This window comes from Monodon monoceros, unplaced genomic scaffold (genome assembly GCF_005190385.1).
Source record: "Monodon monoceros isolate NGI ecotype Baffin Bay Population unplaced genomic scaffold, NGI_Narwhal_1 Super_Scaffold_21, whole genome shotgun sequence".
Taxonomy (NCBI): domain Eukaryota; kingdom Metazoa; phylum Chordata; class Mammalia; order Artiodactyla; family Monodontidae; genus Monodon; species Monodon monoceros.
Window position 1 is genome coordinate 173,012,495 of NW_021703778.1, and position 14,963 is coordinate 173,027,457.

Here is a 14,963-nt window from a genome sequence, read left to right on the forward strand (position 1 = left end):
CCAACTAGGTTGACCAAGCACTCAGTGGGTGCCTGGCGCCCAGTGCATCTCCCCAGCCGCCTGTGAGATGGGTAGTGATGCCTCTGTAATTCTGAAGCTCCCCACCGTCAAGTGGCTGGTTCTCTGCCGGCCTCTCGTCCCCAGAATGACGCTGCCTCTCACTCCTGCCATGCCCTGATGGAGCGCTGACTTTTGTTGTGTCACTTAGCCCCCCTGACGCCCCTCTCCTCGTCTGTAAAATGGGAGTCATGACAGATGGGCTGAGAGAATTCAGAGAACAGGGACGGGTGTTTTGTACACCCCAGCCTCTACCATAAGGCCTGGCCTGAGTCTCAAAGTGGCTCCAGCTCTGCGTCTGTCCACTTTGGTGAACATTTCATGTTCAGAAGTCTGTTTGTTCCTCCATGGAGGGAAGAAATGCCATGCACTTTTCTGAATGGCTGTGAGAACCAAATGAGTTGATGCCTGGAAGTACCTGGCGTGAAGTTGGTGCCTAATAAGAGACGACTATCATTATTGTCATTGTCAACATCACCACCACCATCACCACCGCCATCACCACCACCACCGTCATCACCATGGTCATTGCTGTGGTCACTGTCTTTGTCATTACAGTCATCATCGTTGTTGTCATCATCTTGGAAGATAATGCCTTTCAAGAAAAGAGGGTGGAGAAATGGGGCAACACAGAAGAGACGTGACAGAAGAAGGATAATATTAAGAAATAATTTTACGTCAAAGGAGTGAACAAGGAGAGAGGGAGAAATTGATAGTGCAGGAGAGAGAGTGCTGGTTGCAGGAGAAATACACTTGCTTTTTTCCTCTCTGTTTTCTTCTCAAGATTTTCCCTTTGTCATTGGTTTCCAGTAGTTTGACTATGATGTGTTTAGGGGTGCATGTGTCTGTGTGTGCCTGTTCACCCTGTTGGGGGTCTGCTGAAATTCTCAAATCTGTAATTGACATTTTCTTCAATACTTTTGTAATACTTTTCAGGGTATTTGGCCAACCTAGCTTCAAAAATCTTTCCTGCCCTTTAAAAAAAATTTTTTTGTGCGATATTTTATTTTATTTTGGCCACACTGCATGGCTTGTGGGATCTTAGTTCCCCGACCAGGGATTGAACCTGTGCCCCCTGCAGTGGAAGCACAGAGCCCTAACCACTGGACCACCAGGGAAGTCCCCTTCCTTTCTTTCTTAATTCCAGTTACACATATGTCTCAGGTCACCTCAGGCCATTGGGGCACTGTTATAAAATGTAGGTTTTATTATCAGTCAGGTATGGTGAGGCCACCAGATCGTGAGGCACCATTGAAGAGAGTTTGTTACTCACAGGCCCCAGGAGGCGGGGTCAAGCTGCACCGTGTAGGGCCACATGGGGAAGCCCCAGGGTCAGTCAGGAGGCAGAGGGAGAGGGAAGAACTGTGGGCAAGAGCCTTTACCCTTTCCATGGTCAGGGCAAGGCCTGGTGAGCAGGCTGAGGAACAGCTTGTCTGGATAGTTTCAGGGGGCTGTGGGCATAGGGTTGGCCCTAGCTGTCGGCTACCTGGCCTCGGGGGTGGCTGGGGCAGAGGAAGAATGGGTGAGAGTGTGAGGTTCCAGTGAAGGAGGTGACTGGGGTGTGGGTTCGGGACTGGTTTGTTTGTACGTGAAAGATGCACCTGAGTCATGTACTATCTCTTGGAATTGGCTGCCCTGGGAAGGGAGGTCATTCCAGGGTCAGCGAGGCCCCAGATGTCAAAGCAGCCGAATGGAAAGGCATGCTTAGTACAGATCCTCTTTATGTGCTAAAATTCTTCAGTCTCTTTGTTCTTCAGGTTGAATAATTTCTGCTGATCCACCTTTAATCTTCCTGAGTCTTCTACAGTCTCCAACCTGCTGGGAAACTTTTCTAGTGATTTTTTCCGTTCTGAATTTCTCTCTCGTTCTTGTTTATCATTTCTGTTTTTCTACTGAGGTTCTATAACAAATTACATAATATTTTAATTTAAACCCTGGACATAGTTATAATACCTGTTTTTAATGTCATTTATCTCTTTGCTCACCTATCCATTTTTTTACTACAAACTGGACGTTGTAAGTGCCCTTCAAAGAGCCTTAGACTTGGAGGCCAGGCAGTCACTGTGGTCTTCTGACCTCAGGAGGCCCATCTGAAGATGGTGTGGCCACACCATCCTCACGGGGAGATGTGTCCAGTGGGAGGTCAGGCCGAAGCCAGGCTCGGGGGACAGCGGGGCCCATGGCACCGGGCGTACGAGGAACGAAGCCACCCCACAGGGTCCCTGGGGGGGCCCTGCGCAGGGGGCCTCCGAGCCAGTCCTGAAGGCCGCGGGGCGGGTGGGGTCATGGGCGGGGCAGCTTCCACCAGGCTGGGGGCTCCCGCTGCGGCTCTCAGCACGAGCGGGAACGGCAGCCAGGACCCCCCTTCCCGCCTAGCTGGCAGGCGAGGCCTCCCCTCCCCCAGGAGGAGGCTGGGGAAGGACACCAGGCTCCCGGGGCAACTGCAGCAATCAGCTCCTTGTCAGACAAAGAAAACGTTTCCTAACGTTCAGATTAATCATTGACCAGCACAGCACGTGCCTGATAGCTGCTCCCTGTCGGCCAACTCAGGCTCCCCGCTGTGGGCGCTGGCCGTGTGGCGGGACCCCCGGGGGGGCAGTGACACCTCCTCAGTCACCTTCTCAGTTTATTTGGGAGGGAAGCCCAGACACGCGGTGAGGGCGCCCGACACGAGGGTTTTTTCTGCACTGGGGACGGCAGGTCCCCTGGAGGCACTGCAGCTGCCCCCAGACAGCACCCGACACGCTGGCCTGGCACCGTGGGGTGGGAGCCTCAGCACGGGCCCTGTACCCAGAAACGCCCCAAGGTGCCCAAGGCTGGACCCGGAGCGACGACAGCGGCTGGAGATTTGCACCATGAGTTAAGCAGAATAAACCAAATCACAGAACAAAGTACGTTCTTCTTGTTTTTTTATTCTTATTTTACTGTAAAATACAACACTCATGCAGAAAAGTGTGTAAATCAGAAACCTACGATATAATAACTGTGAGTCTGTGCGAGCATCACGGGGTCCTGAAATTCCGCCTCCTCGCCCTGCCCCCGGCCCCTGCTCCCCCGCTGCGAGCTGACCCCTTGCCAACCGCATGGCCATCACTCTGCGTTCTCCCTCTCCGGTCCCTACCTAAGTAAGCAGCCCTCCGAGAGCTTGTGGGGCTGTCCCTGGTGGCGAATTTTATATAAATGGAATGCAACGTGACTTTCCCTTTGTTTCTTGTTTCTTTCACCTGACGTTTTGTCGTGACATCCAGCCCGTTTTTACAATATTTCTTCTCCCAGCTCAGCTTTGGTGTTCTCTGACCGTCTAGCCGGAATCCCCCAGCGTGAGTGTTTCTGGGCAGCTTCCTTGCACGAATACATCACAGTCTATTCGTTCATCCCCCTGCTGATGGAAAATTGGGTCGCTCCCCAGTTTGTCTGCCCAGAGCAGTACTGGTAAGAACATTCTTGCACTTGTCCGCTGCTGCCGGGTTTTCTAGGGAGGGTGAGTCCATCTTCAACCCTTCTAGAGAGTACCCATCTGTTTTTTTTCTCTTTTACTTAATAGACTTCTTCTGGGTGGTTTTCGGTTTATGGAAAAGTTGAGTGGAACGTGCAGAGCATCCTCACCCACGTCCAGCACCCTGCACTGGTATGTACACTCGTTACACGTGATGAGCCAGCACTGATGCACTGTTACTAATAAGGTCCGTAGCTGACATTAGGATTCACGCTGTGTTGTACATTCTGTGGGTTTGGGCAGTTGTATAATGTCATAAATCTATCACTACAGCATCATCCAGCCTTGTTTCATTGCCCCAAAATGCTGTGCTGCACCCAATCCTTTTCTCAAAGTGACCAGCGTCGACGGGGGCTGCCGATGTGCCGTACTTGGTATCATCAGAGTTTACAGATTCTGCCCATTTGCTGGATGGGTAGTGGGATCCTGTTATCGTGGCTCTGTTGTGTGTTTTCTTGACTCCTAATGAGATCAGGCCCCTGTTTATACGTTTACTGCTCTGTGGATTTTCTCTTTTGCGAAGCGCCTGTTGGAGTCTTTCCACCGTTTTCAGACTTGCGCCGTCTCTCTTTTTCTTGCTGACTCTCCTCACACATCCTCGGTAAGAGGCGCGAGCTTCTCTTCCCCCGTTGCGTGGGGCGTCTCCACTCTCATGACAGGGGCTTTCTTGAACCAAAGTTCTTAAGGTCAATGTGGGTGAATTTATTAATCTTTCTTGTTGGTTAAAGCTTTTAGTGTCTTATTTAAAGATCCTTTTCCTACTCAGGGGTCATGATGCCATGATCCTATGTTATCTTCCCAAAGCTTGGTATTTTGTCCTTTCCACTTGGGTCTGTAAATCTACTTGGACTCGATTTTGTGCATAGTGTAAGGAGAGCTCCAAATTCACGTTCCCCCTATCATTGCAAAGACTGTCTCTTCTCCAAGCTCTGGGCTCCGACCTTAGTACAGTCAAGTGGCCATCAACTCCCAACTCCCAGGTCTGTATTTGGGGTCTCTGTCGGCTTCTCTGTCCCGGCATCAATATCTCACGTCTCGGTAGCTCTGGGATGAGTCTGGATGCCCGGTAGAGCAAGTTCCCCGCCACTCTCCTCCTCAAGGGGCTCTGGGCTGGTCCAGGCTCTTTATAATCCCACGGACCTTTTAGAGTCAGCTTGTCAAGCTCCCCAGAGACACACAAACAAGCTCTGTTGGGGCTTTGGTTGGAATCTTATGGAATCAAAACTATTTGGGAAGAACCAGCGTCTTCACTCACTGTGTCTTCCAACACGTGAACGTGGCTTATGTCTATTTATTTGGCGTTCCTTAATTTCTTGTCGTATAATTTTTAGTCTTCTTTACTGAAGCCTTGTGTAGCTTTGTTAGATATATCCCTAGACAGCCAACCTCATCTGGTGCTTTTACATCACATTCCTCCTTGCTTGGTGATGTCACCGTGTTGCATTCCCAACAGTACCTGCAGATACACATTCTCTCCTCTGCTGTGTGAACTCTGCTGTCAAACCTGCCCGTCCGGTTCTCATTTGTGATCGTTTTTCAGATTTACACGTTTCTCTTTGGTTCTTTTGCAAATCTGCTCTGACGTGTCTTACAGTTTTCAGTCTCTGCAGAATTCGTTCTTTTATCCTTTAAAGGATCATTATTCCATATTTTGTGCTTATAACTCCAGAACCTAGACTTTCTGTGTGTGTGTTTCTGTTCTCTGTGTCTTTGCTGGCTCCTGATCACGGAGCTTGGTTTACCGTATGTGGGCTTGTCCTTGTTTGCTAGAGACTGTACTGGAAAAAGTTCTCATAGTAGTCACTTGTGCCCTAGGAAGGAAGATCCTTCCGTTAGAGATGGTTTTGGCTTGCTTTTTCCAGGTGCCGGGCGGGGCACACTCCACCTGGAACTATTTTAGGCAAAATCAAGCCCTGATGTTTGCTGGGTCAGGACGTTTATCACAAAGTGTGAGCCCAGGCAGGGCTGACTTGCCTCTGGTCCCCCTTGCCCTGAGCCGTGCCTTTGGGCTGAAAGGGCCAGGGCGTTGTCAGACCCTGTCTCTTACCAGCTCTGGGGTCCACTGAGCCAGTAAATCTTTAACAACCGGTTCTCCAAAAACACAAGCCCTGATGTAGAGCCTCTGCTGATTCCTGTGGTGCAAATACTCCCAGTGTGGCTCACGTCGAGCCACAGGCACAGCATCCCACTGAGTGCCGACGCCCACAATCAGCTCTTGTGAACCAGAGGAGCTACTCCAGCCACCACTGGGCAGCCCTCGCCTGCTGCTTCCAGGGGTCAGTCGGTGGCCTTTTGAGCAAAAGCAGATATGACTTCTGCTCACCTTGCTGGCCTCCTGCCTCCTCTGAGGTTGGGCCTGGTGATTCATTCCTCAGTGTCTGATGTGTTCTTTTATGCTTTGAAGAAGATTAAAACCGTTTGTATCCAGCTTTTCTAGTTGTGTTCAGTGGAAGGGTTGGTCCCGATCGCCTAACCTGCTCTTCCCGGCGGCGGACGTCCCCTGTTTCTGTTTTCAGATTAATATCGGGTCGTGGTGGGAGAAAGAGGAAAATGAAGAAGGATAGAAAGCAACCAGCAGTGAGGACGCTAGGGATATTTTGGGCCCTTTTCCTCTCAGCCCGGGGCCTGCGCTGTGCATGGAGAGGGGCAGCTTTGTCCAGGGCAGGGCAAGACCAGGACATAAACGGTGGTGGCCACGGCTCCTGGCCTTGGCAGACCTCCAGCCTCTCCGAGCCTCTATCCCCTCAGCTGTCCAAGGGACCATCCTCTGCTTTCCTCGGGCCGCGGAGATGAGCCCACCCTCGGTCTGGCCACTCGCTGCTCAGGGGACATCAGGGGACGCAAGGATCCCCATGGGCAAAGCAGGTGCAAGCATACCGCTTGTGAACGGCCACAGGGACCAGGCCTTGCAACCCGGATTCCAGGGATCAGGCCAGCTGTCAGGCTGTTTGGAGTCCTGGGTTTATGGGAAGCCCGAGCCTCGTGAGGGCCCAAGAATGCATTCCTGGCGGCCCAGGAATCGGAAAATGTGTCTCTGAGGGCAGAATTCCTTCCGTGGAGCACAGCTGCCTGGCTCACGTTTTCATCCTTGAGCCATAATTAGTCCTTGCCCCCGACCCCAAACTCCTGCCCAGGCCCAAAATACGCTGAGGCCGCTCCTGGTGGCACCGTGTCCCTCCTGCTCTCCTGTGGGCCGTGGCAGGTGGGAGAGGGGCACGGGGTCTGCTCGGCTGTGGGCTGGGGCCGGCGCCCTCGGTGCTGGGACGGAGCGGGTTACCCTCCCTGAGGGAGGGGCTGTGGCCAGCTGCTGCCCCCAGCCCTGAGTGGGAGGTGAACAGACCACCAGGTGGGGAGGCTGAGGTCCCACGTCCTGGTCCCCGTGCGCAGGATGGCTGCTGGGGCCTGGGACGGAGGCGGCCGCTGGAAACGCCCACCCTGCCCCAGACACGCCATGGACACATCCCCCGGGCCGGTAGTCTTCCTCATGACCTGAGGCAGATGGGACAGAGCAGGAAGCTGGGGCAGGGCTGCGGCAGGTGAGGGCTCCCTCCTGGGGGTGTTTTCACGGTGCTCTGACAAGCACCAGGCTCTGCTGTTTCCCCGCTGCCCACACTGACCCTCCTCCCTCCCCTTGGTGGGCAGCACCGGAAGGGTGGAAAAATCGCCCTGTCCGCAGAGAGAATGTGGACACTGTGCAAGAGCAGCTGTGCACCCCCAGCCTCCGCCCTTCCCGGCCTGGCCAGGCTGTCCTCAGTGCCTCCCGCCGCTGTTCCAACAGCCTGTCGCAGCGTCCCTGTCACCCCCGCTCTCAGAAGAGGCGACCAGGCCTGCAGGTTTAAGCACCTTGGCCCAGCCACGGGCCTCCAAGCCGGTGGGCACACGACGTTCGCCGAGTGGCTGGCGTGTGGTCCAAGCCAGCGTCACCTTGGCCCAGAGCCCCTGCCCCAGGCCTGGCCCGTGGGCGTTTAGTGCACAGTGGTTTGAGCGCCTGGGTTCCTGGCATTGGACCAGCTGCATGGCGGGCACTGACCGCTGAAGGAGTGACCGGATGAAAGGAAAAGCCTGTTTCCAGGGGGAAACCAAGTCTCTGGGAGTCGGTGAGCTGGGTCTCTGGGCTCCTGGCTGGGCCCTCAGCCCAGAGCCCCCGGGGTCACTCGTCACACAGAGCACCAGAACACGCAGGGTGCCCGGAGAGGCCCGGGCGTGCCCCCTCCCCTTGTGTAGGCCTCGCCGTCGAGGGTGAGGGGCCCTTGTCCTGCTGGGAGGGGCTGCTGACGAGCAGATCCGCCAACGCCGTGGTGGCCTCAACAGGCAGCCCGTGCAGGATTGACACACGGTTCACGCACGTGGGGCCTTTGCGGGAGCTGCACGGACCCCCATGGAAAGCGAGAGAAGATTGTTTAATGCGTTGGCACGGAGTGTCAACACACCCAGCAGGACGGCTGCAGCCCGTCCCAGGGCCCAGCGGGTGGAGACGCAGAGGTGGGCGCTTTCCTGACTACGTGGCCGCCGGCCTGGGCTGCTGCTAGGACCTCAGCTGTGTCCTAATGCAGAGACAGCACTGGTCACAGCCCCGTGTTGGCTCAGGGGCCGCAGGCGCCGGCACAGGAAACAGACAGAATGGCGAGCACGGGAGAATGCTGAATACCGTCCCCTCCGTCCAGGGGACCCCAGCCTCCTGCTTTCCTGGGTCTTCTCCTGATCGGGGCTCCAGGACACCCGGACTGGTCCTACAGTGTGCAGGATGTCATCGGGGCCTGGGGGCCTCAGAGGGCTGGCCTGGCCGGAATCAGGAGGCTGGCACCCTGCAGAGTTCCTGCTGTGTGTGTGTGGGGGGGGTGCGTGTGGTGTGTGTGACCCAACAGGGGACAGGCGTCGAGGGTCCGTTCTGCTCTGGGACCGCGCCTAGCGTGAATTTCGAGGGTAGCCTCCTGGAGCTGTGGTCCCAAGCGCTAGCAGCCGTCAGAGCCTCAGGGCCCCCAGAGGGTCTCCCTGTCACGGGGTCCCTGGTGAGGCCACCGTCTCTTCTCAGCAGAGCCAGGCCCGGGCCCAGGGCTGTGTGCTCAGAGAGATCTCAGCTCAGAGAGATCTCAGCTCCCACCCACACCGCTTGCCCTGCTGGACGCTCAGTCCTGTGCTGGGCCCCCCACGTGGACAGGGCGTGGCCACGCACGGCCTTGGGGAAGCGCCGTGCTCCAGGCTGTGTGCTGCTGGGTGGGCCCCAGGGTCGGGGGGCAGCTGCGGCGGGTTCGGGGTGCCTGGAGGAAGAGGGAGGGGCTGTCCTGGCCCCTGCAGTCGCCGCGAGGAAGGACTGGGGCTCCGGGACCCCGAGATGAGGGCGGAGAGCAGGAAGCCTTTGAGGTGCTGACGGTGGGGGGTGGGGCACCCGTCCTGGGACGCTTGGGTGAGAGGGGGCAGTGGTCCGCTGTGGCCAGGGATGGACATGCCGACGGGTCCCTCTGCAGAGGCTGCTGGGCGGGGTGGCAGAATTTCCCGGGAGCTTCTGTGTCCTTCTCTGGGCGCCTCTCGGGGGCCTGCCGCCACCTGCCCAGGGGTCTTCCTGGCTGGGCAGCTGGGTGGGGCGGCAGGCCAGGCCCGGGCGGCAGGCTCTGCTCCGGGCCTGCGGGGCATGGTTTCTCCTGGGCTCTGGCTCTGGAGCTGCCATCGGCCCTCCCAGCTCTCCTAACAAGGGTTTGAAGGGAGAATAAATCCCAGCAGCCTGATTTGCACGTAATTTGTTCCTTTGTGGAAGTGCTATAGCTCTTAAAAGCCTTGGTAAATGCCTTTAAGGGAATATGACAGCACTAGACGGGGGAAAATCAATAGCCCCGATTCTCTTCTCAGGTTCACATTAGTGGAAACTCCCCGCTGCGCCTGGCAATTTGGATGTCATCGAAATCTGCCCCTCAGACGGCGGCTGGACACGACTTGGCCCACGGGCTGGAGGGTCGGTCCCATGGAGCGCACCCGAGGTCCAGAGCAGAGTGGGCACGGGGCTGGAGGCGGGCGTGAGGTGCCTCCCACAGCCCCTCCCTCCGGCCCCGGGATGCGGGAGACCGGGGGGCGCCCAGCCCTTTGCCCACTTAGGCTCCTTCTCCCTTACGATGCCCCGCAGCCCTGGAGGTGGAGGTCGCCGGCCTGCTCCCCCGGTGAGAAAACCAGCTCTACTGGGACAGAATCCTGCCCGCAGCGACCAGCCAGAGGGGAGCTCAGAGCCCCAGTCTTGGCCCGAGCCTTCCGTGGGGACGCCAGCTGTCCTCTCAAAGCTTGGGTGAGGCTGGGCCCCTCGGCCCGCCCGGGGTGGGCGTGGGAGTGGGGCTGCTCTGGCCCCCCTGCCGGGGACGTGTGCCTGGTTTGCCCACCCGCAATCTCGCCAGTGGAGGAGCACCGAGGAGATGCAGTTAATGACTTAAGCTGCCTTCTCATCACCCGCCAAGGGATAATCAGACTAAATGGCGACCTTAGTTTTGTAAAAGCCAATGAAATATACATAAAAGAATACTTGGGTGCTTTAAAGTTTTTGAAGCAGAAATGAACCAGTTACTTGCTCAAGGGTTGTTTCAGGGGATTTGTGCCGTGGGACCCTCCCCCAGTCGGGCGGAAGGAGCTGGGAGGGTGAGAGAGGAGAGCGGCACCTCTCCTGAGCTCAGGGGTCCCGAGCCTGGGGGTGGGCATCGTGGGGGGTGTTTCGTCTGCCCTCTGGACAGCTGTGCCTGCTGACAGCAGGGCGTCCTGCCCTCTGGGGCTCCTGTCTCCAACTCCAGGATGCTTCGGGAGTGATGGAGAGCTGCAGGGTAGCGGGGTACCTGGCGGGAGGTGAGTGTACGTTTTCCTGCAGTGCTTGATGCTGCAGCTGCCAGGCGGGGCCACGGGCCCCAAACATCTTGCAGAACCCTGGCGCCAACCCCCGGTGGTGCTGTTGCCTGCACATTTCAGTGGGGAGACCGAGGCTCAGAGGTGGGAAGGGACCTGCCCCCGGGGACCAGCAGGATGGAGACAGGGCCAGGACTGCCCCCCTCCCCCTGCCAGCCTTAAATCCCACCTTCTCTCTTGCACCTCTGCGGGGAGGGTGTTTGGGGGCCTCATGGGTTTAGGGAGCACTTGCCGGGGGGCCGGGTGGGCAAGGCATGGGGACAGTGGGGCGTGGGGTCCCTGGAGCCTGTTGGGGAGCGGCCCGGGGGGGAGAGGCCTGGCAGGCGTCACGGGGTGGGGATGGTGAGGGTGGGAGTATGAAGTGCTGGTCCTGGGGTGGGCACGGGCTCCCTACTTGGGCAGCGGGTCCTGTGTGGTCCTATGAGTAGTGGCTGGCTGACCCAGAGACCAGAGGACTGGGCCGACCCGAGGGCTTGTCTGGTAGGGGCGGCTGAGGGTACCTGGGGCCACGGCGCAGTTGAGAGGGGCCCGAGGGGAGCCTCGTGGGGCAGATGAGGAGGTGAGAGCCCTGGGCAAGGTGGGGGTGCAGGAATGGAGGGGGGCAAGGGAGACAGACTGGAGGAGGAGGGGCGAGGCCATGCAGAAGTCCCCAGTGATGGGGCCGAGGGGACCCCGCTCTGGGTGAAGTGTTAGACTGGGTGTCCCGAGGGCCCTGCCGGCCTTCGCTTTCACTGGGTAAGGCAGCGCATCCGCACATGCATGTACGATCCATCTGTGATTCATCATCAATCATCCATCCATCCACCAGTCCGTCCGTCCGTCCACTCATCCATCCACCCCTTCCTTCCTTCACCATGTTCACTAAAGCCTCAGCGAAGATGCTCCCAGTCTCTGTTGAGGAAAGGGGGTCTGTAGCTGAGAAGCGCCCTCCTCGTGCCTCATCTCACCCCCCAGAACAGTTGCCCTGGGGCCCTGCAGGCTCAGGCCTGCCCACCCCTGTCCCAGAGAGCGCTGGGTGGTGGGCAGGGGCTCTCTCAAGCCCCCTTGAGGTGGCGCCTGTGCAGAGGCCTGAGCCCGGCGGGGGCCCTTTGTTGGCAGACATTCCCAGCTGCTCCCCAGCTGCAGCCCAGCGCCTTTCCTCCCTGCCCCGTCTCTCATTCCCCATTAACGCCCACCCCCTCCGCCCCGGACACCTTACAGCGGGGCCCGATGAGCGCATCCTGCCGCTGGCCAGCTCAGTCTGCCCTCAGTCTGCACGCAGCCCTTTGTCCGGCACTTTGTCCAGCCCTGACGGCCCCCTGAGCTGCCGTGGCCGGCCTGGTGGCTGTAACATCAGGGAGCTGAGAGACAGCTAAGGCGCGGCGCGGGCTCTAATTAAACCCCACTGACGCACGAGGCCCTGCTTGGCGGCTCAGCTGGCGGGCAGGCGGGCGGGTAGGCAGCAGGAGTGGCCTCCCCAGCACCCCCTCCACAACCTCGTGCGCCCTGGTCTCTGAGCTCAAGGGTGGCAGGGGCATGAGCGCCCTGGGGACCTCAGGATTCCAGCTCTCAGGAGCCTGCCTAGGACCAGAAGTGCTTTTTAGGTCAGATCCCCGGCCCAGGTGGTCCTCAAGCCTCTGTCAGACCCCCACGGTCGGTAGCGCTGACCCCCCGCCCCTGTGAGAGCCGCTGCTCCCGCCTCTGGCCGAAACCAGTGGTCCTGATGAGGGGGCCATTGGAGACCACCGATCCCACCAAGTGTTTCTCAGCAGAGAAGGGAGCCTGGCAGAACTGAGCAAATTGACGGTGAGCCCTAGGTGGGGACGGGCTCGCGGCACACAAGCTGGCTCCCTCCCTGGCCCCCCACTCCCTCCCCCTGACTCCTGGCTGCCATGCCTGGAGGGGCTGGGGAGCGTCAAACTTCGGCTGTCGAAGGGAGGTGTTCAGGGGTCACTCCACCAGCTGCTAGCTGGGAGGACTTGGCAAAATGGATCACTTCCTTGAGCCTCGGTTTTTCCACTCATAAAATGGGCACAATTAGGTTACTGGGAGGAGGAAGCCTGACTCTCTGGAATGGGTCTGGCCTATAGCACCTGTGGGCAGTGTCCTCTCCTCCCACATAGCCGGGCGCCTGAAGCCCACTGCCTCTGCGGACCCTGCCGCTCCGCTGCCTCGGCTGGCCCGTCGCCCGCTCAGGCTGGGCACTGCTGACCAGGCCAAGCCCTCTGCTGCTGGTGTGCCTGCTGGGCCTCCCCGTCTCTCACCGGGCCTGGCTGCAGCTGTTGCCCTGGGGTCCCGGCTCATCTGATCAAGGGCGGCAGAGCAGGCTGCTCAGCCGACCTCCACCCTGGTCTTTGTGCTGGGGCTGCAAACTCAGAGCCTGCAGGGCTGGGTGAGGCCAGAGAGTGTGGTACCGCGCAGAGGGTGCCGCAGCCTTCACTGGGTGCCAGCCGATGGCTCTAGGATGGCCTGTGCAGCTGGAGCTTCCAGTATTTCAAGAAAGCCTGGGGCTTCCCTGGTGGCGCAGTGGTTGAGAGTCCGGCTGCCGATGCAGGGGACGCGGGTTCGTGCCCCGGTCTGGGAAGATCCCACATGCCGCGGAGCGGCTGGGCCCGTGAGCCATGGCCGCTGAGCCTGCGCGTCCGGAGCCTGTGCTCTGCAACGGGAGAGGCCACAACAGTGAGAGGCCCGCGTACCGCAAAAAAAAAAAAAAAAAAACGAAAGCCTGAACTCTGGGCTTTGATCTGAAATCTGCTTATAAATGTCAGCAATGAGTGAATGTGTTTAAACACAGTGCAGTGGAGATGGATACGCAAGGAAACAGGAGGGGTTAACAGTGTTACCTGGGGAGGGGGTGGGCTCCAGGATGGGGGAGGGGAGGGGAGGGGGAGGCAAGCAAACCTAAGGGGCTGAGTTGAGCCAGAAGGGCGTCCAGCATCTTACCCCTAGCGCAGAGCTGTGAGTGTGTGTGCCTGTGTGTGCGGCATGTCTAAATCTTCATTAACACCCTGCCTGCCCGTCTGACTGCACGTGGCTCAGGGGACCTGGAGGAATCAGCTGTGCCCCATCCGTGGAGCAGCCAGCGTGCAGGGGTGCAGTAGGGGGCCCTTAAGGATACGGGGACGGGCTGGGTGGCGCGGGGGCTCCCAGGAGAGGGTCCTCAGCCTCGTTGGGGTCACTGAGCCTGGGCAGGGGCTCCAGACGCCAGCTCCACGCATGCAATTTCAGACTTAATCCCGGCAAAGCCCTGGGGCCGAGGGAACGTGTTCATCAGCTTTGGGGAGCGTGCGGCAGCCCCCTGGTGTGTGTCTGCCCATCGCGCTGTGGGCTTATAGGGTCGGGGCCCTGCGGGACTCCGAATAGCCCCCAAAGGAGGTGGCAGAGTTGGGGGCACAAATGCTGTTTCTTTCTGCAAGAGGCACTTGGATGCCCGGGTTTGCTGGTGGGTGGGTGTGTCTGTGTGTGTTTCTGAAAGTGTGTCTGTGTCTGTTTCTGTGTGTATGCTTGTGTGTGTGTGTCCGTGTGAGTTGATGCCTGTGCAGAGTTGTGGGCAGCGGGCCAGGTGCCTGGAGGCCAGCCCCAGGTCTCGGCAACTTCAGCCGGACACAGGGAAGAAGGGAGGTTGGCCTGGGAGGTGTGGGAGAGGGGCCGGGAGGGTCAGAACTGAGGGCTCCCCAAGGCACAAAAGCCACGCTTATTGGTGTAGGCGGGAAACTTGAGGCAGAGTCAGAGGCTGGGAGACAGGAGAAAGGGGGGAGTGATGAGAGCCAGGCTGGGTGGAGGGAAGGTCTGGGCCTGGCTTATCTTTTTGTAAAAAGCCATAAAATCTGCCAAGGCCAATTGTGGAGGAGAGGGTGCTGGGCTGGGCCCTCTCCCGCCTCCGCCACCCCCGCAGCCAGAGTGCCGCCCCCTCCTCTAAAATATGGGTGCTCAGGACGCTATTAGCCCCAGGCAGCTGTCGTTTTCCAGTCCATCTGCTAAATCTACGCTTCTGAGAAGACGCAGGTCCTTAGCCAGGGCTGAGTGGGATTCATATAAAGGTGGGAGAGACCCCGCTTCCCTCATGTCAAGATGTCAGAGGCTGAGAACATCAGCTTCGCCCTCTCTGACAGCTCCGTCCCCGGACACCCAGCCTTGCTGTACCTGAGACTCCACACAGCCAGAGATCACCTGGCCTGGCCTATACGCACCTCCAGCCTTTAAAATATTGTGGTGAAATATACATAACCTCATAGCTGTCATCTTAAGTGTACAATTATTCAGTGGCCATCTAAGGCCTTTCACAGTGTTGTGTACCCGTCACCGCCAACTGCATGCAAAGTTCTCCATCATCTCTCACAACTCTGCCCCATTAAACACTACCCCCTCCCCCTCCCCCAGCCCCTGGCACCCACCTCCTACTTTCCGTCTCCATGAAATGACTCCTCTAGGTACCTCATATGAGTGGAATCATACAGTATTTGTCCTTCCGTGACTGGCCTGTTTTACTTAGCATGGTGTCCTCAAGTTTCGTCCATGTTGGAGCAGGTGTCAGAACTTCATTCCTTATTATGGCTGA

At 58.1% G+C, this 14,963-nt stretch overlaps 1 long non-coding RNA gene across 1 annotated transcript; it reads left to right on the forward strand.

Moving 5' to 3' along the window:
• The first annotated feature begins 2,891 nt into the window (after window positions 1-2,891).
• Window positions 2,892-10,054, forward strand: LOC114903573. The gene is made up of 3 exons (XR_003795751.1): window positions 2,892-3,489; window positions 3,602-3,685; window positions 9,398-10,054. It is a non-coding gene; the product is annotated as an uncharacterized LOC114903573 (long non-coding RNA).
• The last annotated feature ends 4,909 nt before the right edge of the window (window positions 10,055-14,963 follow it).